The sequence below is a fragment of the Triticum dicoccoides genome, chromosome 7A, assembly GCF_002162155.2.
Source record: "Triticum dicoccoides isolate Atlit2015 ecotype Zavitan chromosome 7A, WEW_v2.0, whole genome shotgun sequence".
In the NCBI taxonomy this organism is placed as follows: Eukaryota; Viridiplantae; Streptophyta; class Magnoliopsida; order Poales; family Poaceae; genus Triticum; species Triticum dicoccoides.
Genome location: NC_041392.1, coordinates 483,871,691 through 483,881,512, shown reverse-complemented (window position 1 = coordinate 483,881,512; position 9,822 = coordinate 483,871,691).

Sequence of the window (9,822 nt, the reverse complement as noted above, 5' to 3'; positions counted from 1 at the left end):
CTAGCGATGTTTTCCTTAATCCGGGATATGCCCTTATCATACCGCTGGGCGGTTATGATTTGATCCATAAGGGTAGGTTTCGCCACCAGGGTGGATAGGAATCCTCGAGGAACAATGTGAAGATTTAGCTTACGAAATTCCTCATGGAGAAGTGGTTGACTTTGTTGTAACATCAGGTTGTTACAATAGGACTTACGGCTTAGCGCATCAGCCATGACATTGGCTTTGCCCGGGGTGTAAGTTATTCCTAAGTCGTAGTCCGAGATCAACTCAACCCAACGTCTTTGCCTGAGATTCAAGTCTGGTTGGGTGAAGATATATTTCAAACTTTGGTGATCGGTGAAGATCTCGCAACGATTACCGAGAAGGTAATGTCGCCAAGTTTTAAGTGCATGGACTACAGCTGCAAGCTCTAGATCATGTGTGGGATAATTTTCCTCATGTGGGTGTAATTGCCGTGAAGCATAGGCAATTACCTGACGATCCTGCATGAGTATGCAACCTAGTCCTTGTCGCGAGGCGTCGCAATAGATAATAAAGTCCTTGGAGAAATCTGGTGGTACCAGTACGGGAGCAGATGTCAGGCGTCTTTTCAGTTCCTGAAAGCTGAGCTCGCACTGTGGGGTCCACTCGAACTTTTTATCTTGCTTGAGGAGTTCAGTTAGGGGTTTAGCAACATTGGAGAAATTCTCGACAAAGCGGCGGCAATAGCTCGCTAAGCCAAGGAAACTCCGGACTTGCTTGACCGTCTCAGGTGGAGTCCAATCAAGGATGGCTTGAACTCTCTCGGGATTGATAGCAATACCCTTACCAGAGATTACATGGCCTAGATAGGTTACTTCTGGCAACCAAAATTCACACTTGGAGAATTTGGCATAAAGGCGATGCTCTCGAAGTTTCATCAATACCAGCCTTAGATGTTCGGCATGTTCCTCTTCATTCTTGGAGTAGATGTGTATGTCATCGAGATATACTACGACGAATTTATCCAAGTACTCCATGAAAACCGAGTTCATTAACCGAGAGAAGGTGGCGGGGGCATTGGTTAAACCGAAGGACATGACAGTGTACTCGTATTGGCCATAACGAGTAACAAAGGCCGTTTTGGGAATGTCCCCGTTTCTGATTTTGATTTGATGGTAGCCCAACCTCAAATCCATCTTGGAAAAGACTGAGGATCCAGCAAGCTGATCATACAGATCGTTGATCCTGGGAAGCGGATATTTGTTCTTGATGGTGACCAGGTTGACAGGTTGGTAATCCACAACCATTCAATCTGTTCCATCCTTCTTCTTGACGAAGAGGACGGGGCAAGCCCAAGGAGAGGAACTAGGACGGATGAAACCCTTTTTCAAGGACTCATTGAGTTGGTTCTTAAGCTCGGCTAGTTCTAAGGGTGCCATCTTGTAGGGTCTTCTAGAGATTGGAACGATTCCTGGAACAAGGTCTATCACAAACTCGACATCCCTGTCAGGTGGAACACCTGGCAGTTCTTCTGGAAAGACATCCGGAAAGTCTCAGACTACCGGAACATCCTCAAGGTCTGGAAGAGGGTTGGCATTTAGGGAGTAAAGCTGGCGCTTGGCCACTCGAGTTAAGACATTAACTGTCTTACCCGACGGGTGAGTAAGTTGAACGGTTCTAGTGGCACAATCAATCTTAGCATAATGAGCTGACATCCAGTCCATACCCAAGATGATGTTTATGTCCGAGGACTTGAGAGCTATTAAGGATGCAAGGAAGACAAGTCTATCGACAAGAATTTCGTTCCCATGGCTTACTTTAGAAGTTTGCCATCTAGAGCCAGGGGTTTGAATTTCCATGGTAGAGGGCATGTCACAGAATGTCGTGTTATGCAATCGAGCATAGCTCTCGGATATGAATGAATGAGATGCTCCAGTATCGAAAAGAACAGATGCCGGATGGCAGTTAACAAGGAGCGTACCAAGGACGACGTTAGGATCCTCATGTGCCTCCTCGGCTGAAACATAGTTGACATGGCCACGTGAAGTGGTGGCCGGCTTGGCGTAGAAAGTCTTTCCCGCTGGCTTACCACGGCCAACGGACTTTCCAGTTTGATTGGGGTTGTTGTTCTGGGGACACTCTCGGCTGTAGTGACCTGGCTCTCCACACTTAAAACATGTCACCACATTGGGGCGTGGAGCAGCATTAGCAGCGGGGCCACCATAGGGCTTGGGCGGTGCAAATTGCTGGTTGGGACGAGGCGCCTCAAAGGATGGCCTCGGGATGAACCTGGGTGGCAGTGCCGTGCTTGGGATCCACACCCGGCGCTTCTGAGCTCCAGAGCCGGATGAAGAGCCAAAATCACGGGAGTGCTTGCGTGAAGCGTCATAATCAGTCTGGCCTGTCTTAGCGCTGATGGCTTTATTGACCAACTTCTGAAAGGAGGTGCACTCGTGCAGACGAAGATCGCGGCGAAGCTCAGGGCTAAGTCCCTTGCAGAACCTTGCCTGCTTCTTGGCGTCAGTAGATACCTCTTCAGGGGCATAACATGCTAGATTCCCAAATTCACGACTATAAGCATCCATAGTCAGTCTTCCTTGGGTGAAGTTGCAGAACTCCTCCCTCTTGCGATCCATGAGACCTTCCGGAATGTGATGCTCACGGAAAGCCTCGATGAATTCAGCACAAGTAGTGATTTGGCCGACCGGGCGCATAGCTTCGAAATTCTCCCACCAGAGGCTAGCAGGGCCTTCGAGGTGATAGGCAGCATAAGTAACCTTGTCGGCTTCGGCTACGTTGGCAGAACGTAGCTTGTGGGTGATGCTGCGAAGCCAGTCATCCGCGTCGAGGGGTTCGACGGAATGTTTGAACTTTGGTGGGTACAGCTTGATAAAGTCATTGATTGACACCAAGTCATTTCGTGGGTGGCGTGCAGTGTTCTGCTCAATCCGCTCCAGAAGGCGGTTAGTCTCACGCTTGTTTCTTTCCGCCTCCAGCATTACTTCGGCCAGAGAAGGCGGGTGAGGCAGATTTTCATCTCTAACTGCACTGGCTTCCCCCTGCTCTGGAGCAACAGGGTTGCTGCGGGTGTTGACCATCCTAGGAGAAAACAAGACAACAGTTTAGACAAGGATGGCTCAAACTTAGCAAGGGAGTGCAGAATGTAATGGATAACACGGAATGCAGAGATGTTCATCTGTATGTCATGGTAATATAAAACTGCCATATATATACCAACGGTCATACACATCATGCATAGTTTAGTACAAGCCCAGGCTACAGTACAACTATGATGAAAGACGTTACATCTCATTGAAGGCATTCCAAGCTCCTATACATTATTTGTCTACACCTCCGGAATCGATTACACGCAAAGTCATATTCCACAAGTCACACAAGACAATGGAGATACAACTACTACAATACTAGTGGTACTACTACTAACTCAGACGGCTCTGTAGTAGTTCTCATAGAAGTCACCTCCATAGCCTGGAAGTTCAACGTGACCATCCGGGAACAGACGGTCCTGAGGAGCCTGTGGACCATAGGGGCTAGGATGAGGTCTTGGACCAACAAACGGTGGCCTGCGGGGACCACGGGGTGGGGTGATGCCTCCCACATCACGCCAATCCACCATGTCTGGCAGAGCTGATCTCACAGGATACAGATCCCTTGTATCCATACATCCAGCTTGCACCATAGGTGCAAACCGAGTCAATGTGGCCCAATGATCAGCACTGGTATTGAAAAACTCCAGCCTCAAGGCCCGATTCTCTTGGTCCTTATCTTCGAGCATCTCGGCAGTGGTACGAGTTAATGAGTCCTCCTGAGTGGAGTCAGCATAGATAGCCTGAAGATACCCTTGCGCTCCCGGAAGTGAAGCTGGCATGTAACAGAAGTCGGTGTTCCGAAGCAGGCCAGTCCGGACTCGCAAGATGGTCATCATGGAATAGGCAGCATCTTGCACAACCATCTCAACAGTAACCCCGAGTCCATAGGAACAGTGAAGGGGCTCGGTAGATCCAGGATAAGAAGGAAATATCTTGACGGTGCAGAGATATTGGCTTTGATTAAAGTCGCGGAACTGCTCTTCGACGGTGTATTCGGGATACCAACGGTAGCCCGTCTCGATCATGACCCGGACTAACATAGCAGCATGACCGGGCACGTCGAGGCACCGGGTCAGGCGAACCACTTGGTTTTGAGCATGGTTGGCCATCTGAAAGCACAACCGCAAAGCAAAGACATCAGAATTTCTAGGGAAAATTGGACAACATAACAACTGTAAATGCTCAGAAAAAGATTTGAGACATGCACAACAGTTCGGAGTACCACTCAACAACATCATATCAAGATTCTAATCCAATTAGCAACATACTAGGAATAGTAGGAACTTAACTGGAACTCGTAACAACAATCCTATAAGCTACTACGGATTAGTAACACGTGAACCTGATAAAAGAAGAGAGCCTAGTCCTTAACCCACGTTGAATGAGAAGAGAATGACTCAGATCAGAGGCATAGAGTAAAGGAGTAAAAGAGCCTTATGTTCCCTTCCACAATCAATTCCCCTACATATAACTAAAGCATTTCTAGACTCGACATCGACCAGTTTGGCTCAACGAACCTACAAGCAGTCCGGCTCTGATACCAACGCTGTCAGGACCCCGATTCCGAGTCACATCGATCTAGCCGGTAACACCTCATGTCACTTTGCGGCCTCACGCACGGTATCCCACGGGTGTCGCCTTACCATGGCCCGGGACCATTTGTGCCTTTTGGCTCACGTATATGATAGTGTCGCTAGCATCCATATGACAGAGAACCCGGGCCGACATGGCTAGTCGTGAACCCAAAGCGGCACAGACCTTTGGAGACAGGCATACATGAATCACATCGAGCATGTCGGTCATCAACGAGTGATTCCGAGCTGTAGCACTGGGCTAACAGGACTCCGGAAGTCACCGCGTGACATTTCCCCGAAGGGACAGACATAGGAACGAAGTGAAACACATGTCGGCCAGTCAAGTGTCCTGAACAGTAGTGCTGGGCTAGCAGGACTCCGGTGAACCGGGCTGTAGCGGACTACTATGGCTCGAGGAACACTAGACTACATTTCCCCATAAGAAATGTTGTCAAGGATAAAGAACAAGATTGTCGGATCCCACTCATACCAAGCATTTCAGTCATACACACAATATGCCCGATATGAGTACATACAACATGGCATCACAACAAAACTCTACAACTCAAGTACTTTATTTAAAGGCTCCAGAGAGCCATACATAACATGTCATACAGATAGGGGTCACATGACCCGACACTCAAGTCATACAATCATACAAGCACATGCGGAAGCAACTAGTCTGAGTACAGACTCTAGAAAGAAAGAAGGCTTCTCGAAGCCTGTCTATCTATATAGGGCCCTCCATGGCCAGGATCACCACCTGGGTGGCTAGTCACTCGTCGACGTCAAGGTCTACGTAGAACCCATCGGAGGGGGCGGTGTTGTCGTCTGAAAACAGTAATTAAGCAAACATGAGTACAAAGGTACTCAACAAGTCTTACATCAGAATCTACTATACATGCTTGTTCTCAAGAAGGTGGTGGGGTTAATGCAGCAAGCCAGCTTTGACTCTTGGCTAAGCTATCCTACGGAACTTCACCAGTAAAATAGTTTTCGCACACGAGTCCACTACTCACCAACACAATACTCCACCGGGGATCCTCCCTCGTCATCCTACGAGAGGGCCATCCTCGATACTCACGCTTATCTTGAGTCTTTTAGTAGTATCCATTAACTTGTCTATGAACTGTATAGGCAACCAAGTAGTCCTTTACGGCGGACGCGGCTATTCGAATAGTTTCATACCCTGCAGGGGTGTACTTCGTCATACACGCTTTCACCACTTACCGCCGTTTACACAACATGTACTCGGCAACCTTGAAGCGGAAGCCCAGCGAGGGTGTCGGCCACGACCTACCTAAACACTTAAGTCTCTAGTCCAGGTTTATCGCCTATCCAGGTTCCATCCGCAGGGAGTCCGGCCGAGGTTTCCACATACGGCCCCGAACGATGTGAACAGGGTCCCGAGACGCCAAACGGGCGCCCGGCATACCCGGCCATAGTGTATCTACTGCAACATAGCCCACCCCTAGGGTCAGCGCTACGCACGGCCGCCAACACATAACCTACACACACCAGAAACTATTTGCAACTCCTGGACAGAGTACTAGGGTGATTAAGAAGCCGAGAGGGTCAATTAAGGATCCCAATGCATGGTAGTAGCTAAATCTTAAAATCACACACACAGATCTCAGTTCTTAGGGACGGCTCAATGAAACAACCCACCATGTACTCCTACATGGCCTCTCATCGATACCTTTACCAAAACATGTTCAACACATCCCTCACATTACTGGCATAAGCATTTCACTCTGGCCCATCACCCAGATGAACCAGACCTGACACAACTCTAAGCATAGCAGGCATAGCAAGGTAGGAATCACAAAACATGGCTCAATCAACTCCTACACATGCTAGTGGGTTTCATCTAGTTATTGTGGCACTGACAGGTCATGCAGAGGATAAGGGTTCAACTATCGTAGCACACAGCAGTTTGAAACGCGTTGTCTTAATGCAGTAAACAAGAGCAGGAGCGAGAACATGGGTTTGTATCAGAATGATCAATGGGTTGCTTGCCTGGTGGAGTGGTAGTGGGATACTGCCCTTCAGTTGGATACTCGTGAATATCCTCGAAGGCAGAACCTACCACGGAGAACACATCGGAACACAATCAACACATGACGATATGCAACAATATGACGCATGCTATGACAAGGCAATATGAATGTGTCTTAGCCTAATGCAAGCCATAACAGAAAGGAATGAACTCATTTGAATCAAAGATTCAAATATTAGCTCATTAAACATGGCCTTAATAGTGCATTTCCTTATTCTGCTTAAACAGCAAGGTAAACTTGTTTTGTCATGCATGAAACCATTACAGATGGATAGATTGAATTTTTCTGATAATTTTTCATATATAAATTATTTCATTTGGAGCTATGGTTGATTTTCTATGATTTCTAGAAGTTTTAAACATTTTCTAGAATTTCCTGAATAAAAATAATTCCAGTAAATGAATAATTGCGTCAGCACTGTGTCACTGTGACGTCGGCGAGTCAAAGGCGCCAGCCCAGGTCAAACCTGACTGGTGGGGCCCACTGGTCAGTGACTCTGTGCACTAACTATGTTTAGTTAGCCTAATTACTGGGCAGGGCCCACTAGTCAGTGACTATACTAATTAAACTAACTAATTTTAGTTAGAAACTAATCTGGATAATTAGCAGAGGGGGGGCCCACTTGTCATTGACTCAAAGGAGTCAACCTGGGCCCACCCAGTCCACGTCAGTGGTCAAACCCACCGGTCAACAGGGCTAATCCCGCCGGCGTTGAGTCGCCGGCGAGGCCGAGACGGCGGAGGGCTTCGGGAAACGCCCTCAGGCGACCAAAACAATGGCAGAGACGTGCTACGCGTAGCTGGGGCTCGTGCGCATCTAGTGGGGCAAGTGGGAGGAGCTGGGGTGGAGCGAGCTCGCCGGAATCGAGCTCGTGGCGGCGGCCGGAGTTCGGGCGAGGTTGGTTTCGACGCTACGGTGCACGAGAAGAAGAGCTGGTGGTGGCTACGGCTTCCTGGTGCTGCACTGAGCATGACTGCAAGCTTGCCCTCGAGCCACAGTGGCTCTGGCCACGACGGCGCCATGGCCGGCGGCGGGGAGCTCTCGGGTGCGATGGAAACAGCGGCTATAGGGGCCAAACGAGCACAGGGGCTAGGGGAAGAGGAAGAGGAGCTCACAGAGGAGTCGGAGAGGGGGTCAGCGAGCTCGGGGAGGTCCTGGCGGCGGCGAATCGACCGGAGATGGATCGGGTGCCCGGGGTTGAAGACGAGGACGAAGGCGCCGTTGCAGGGCCTCCGGTGATGTGTGGCTCGGTGGGGAGGTCCAGGGCGACGAGGCGGAGCTATTGGGCTCGTCGGAGGGGCGAGGGAGCGGCTGTGGTGGCAACTACAGCGATCGGCGGCGAGGGACGCGCTCGGCCATCGCGGGAGAGGAAGAGGGAGACGAGGGGGAGAGTGAGCGAGGATGAGAGGGAGACGTGGGGGTCGCGTGGCACCTCTAGGCGTCTCCCGGCGTCGGCAGAAGCAGGAGGTGGCCGGCGCGTGGCCGGCCCGCGGTGAGAACGCGCCCCGCGTCCTTCTGGCGCGAGGAGGACGACGACTGGCAGCGCCAGCAGGCTGGGCCGAGCCAGGTGGCTGGGCCAGCACAGGTATTGCCCAGGTGGGCTTCTTTCTCTCCTTTTTTTGATTTTTGTTTCTGTCTTCTATTTAAGTGCAACTGTTTACCTTTAATTAAAATACTAAAACGTTTCCAAAAATCCTGAAAATAAATGTGGCCTCTATTTAGATTATTTCCAACAGGAAACGTTTATTTCCAGAATTATTTGAGCATTTAAATTATTTTATAGCATTTAAATTCCCAAATTCAAATACTTATGATTTAATTCAATGACCTTCTGTTGACCTAGAAAATTGTGCACCAATTTTGCCAGAGGTTCTAACCTAAGACAAAGAGGGTGAACTTTTTAGAAAGGCATTTCAGGTTCATTGAAAATAATTTTAGTAAACCCTAGTTGTTTCCAGTGGGTGTTGGGGGTTTCTGCTTTCCCCATTTCAAATTTAAGAAGAATTTAAACATGATGCACATTCTAATGCTTGAACTATCTAGGGTGTGACATTATGTCATGATTTGTTAGAATTGCTCTCTATGCTTCACTTAAATTTTTATGAGTAATGGACTTGCTCTAGTGCTTCACTTATATCTTTTTGAGCACGGTGTGCTTTAGTATTTTTGAAGAAATGCTCTCTTGCTTCACTTAGATTTATTTGAGAGTTAGTAAAATTTTCAAGAAATTCTGTCTTGCTTCACTTAAATTAATTTGAAAGAAAGAAAAATATAGTATGCTCATGGTCTTCACCTATATTTGTTTGAGCTTGTCAAAAGAAATACATGAAAATTAGTCCCAAAGTGATAGATATCCAAGAGGGATATAATAAAAAAATTCATGATGATCATTAGACAAAATAAACTTGATTCTTAGTCAAAGTTTTGAGATATGATGATGTGATATGTGAGTCATCTTCATGAGTAATTATGCTTTAGTAAGAATACTGGTGATAAGGTTTGTGATTCCCTATGCAAGTACGAAAGTCAATAGTCATGCAATGAAATTACATCCTACGTTTGGTGCATTATTCGGTGTTATTTATGCTTAATGCTTGCTTGTGGGATTATCTGTTTCTTAGTTGGTCGCTTCCCAATCTTTTGCTAGCCTTCATCTTGCACTAAGTATGATCACTACTTGTGCATCCAAAAACGTTTAACCCGGTTTTGCCACATGAGTCCACTATATCTACCTATATGTTGTATTCTTTTACCGTTCTAAGCAAATTTGCATGTGCCATCTCTAATTTTCAAAATAAACTTCTCTTTTGTGTGTTTGTTTTGCTCGCGGAGTGGTGAGGGGTGGCTAATATTTTCCATGCTAGATGTGTTATTCTCAAGACGAGTGTTTATTCACTTGTCATTGCACGAGAGTAAGGCAAAGGCATTAGGGATGCCCAGTCCTAGAATGCAAAAAAAGAATTTACTTTATGTTGTCAAATAATAAATTCCTTGGAAAGTGTTGGTATGGAGGGCACCCGTGGATACGATTAGCCATGGAAAGTGAAAGTTATGGTGGAAAAAGGAATAAACTTTATTTTCTGTTTGGGAACCGCCTATGATATATCTATGCAT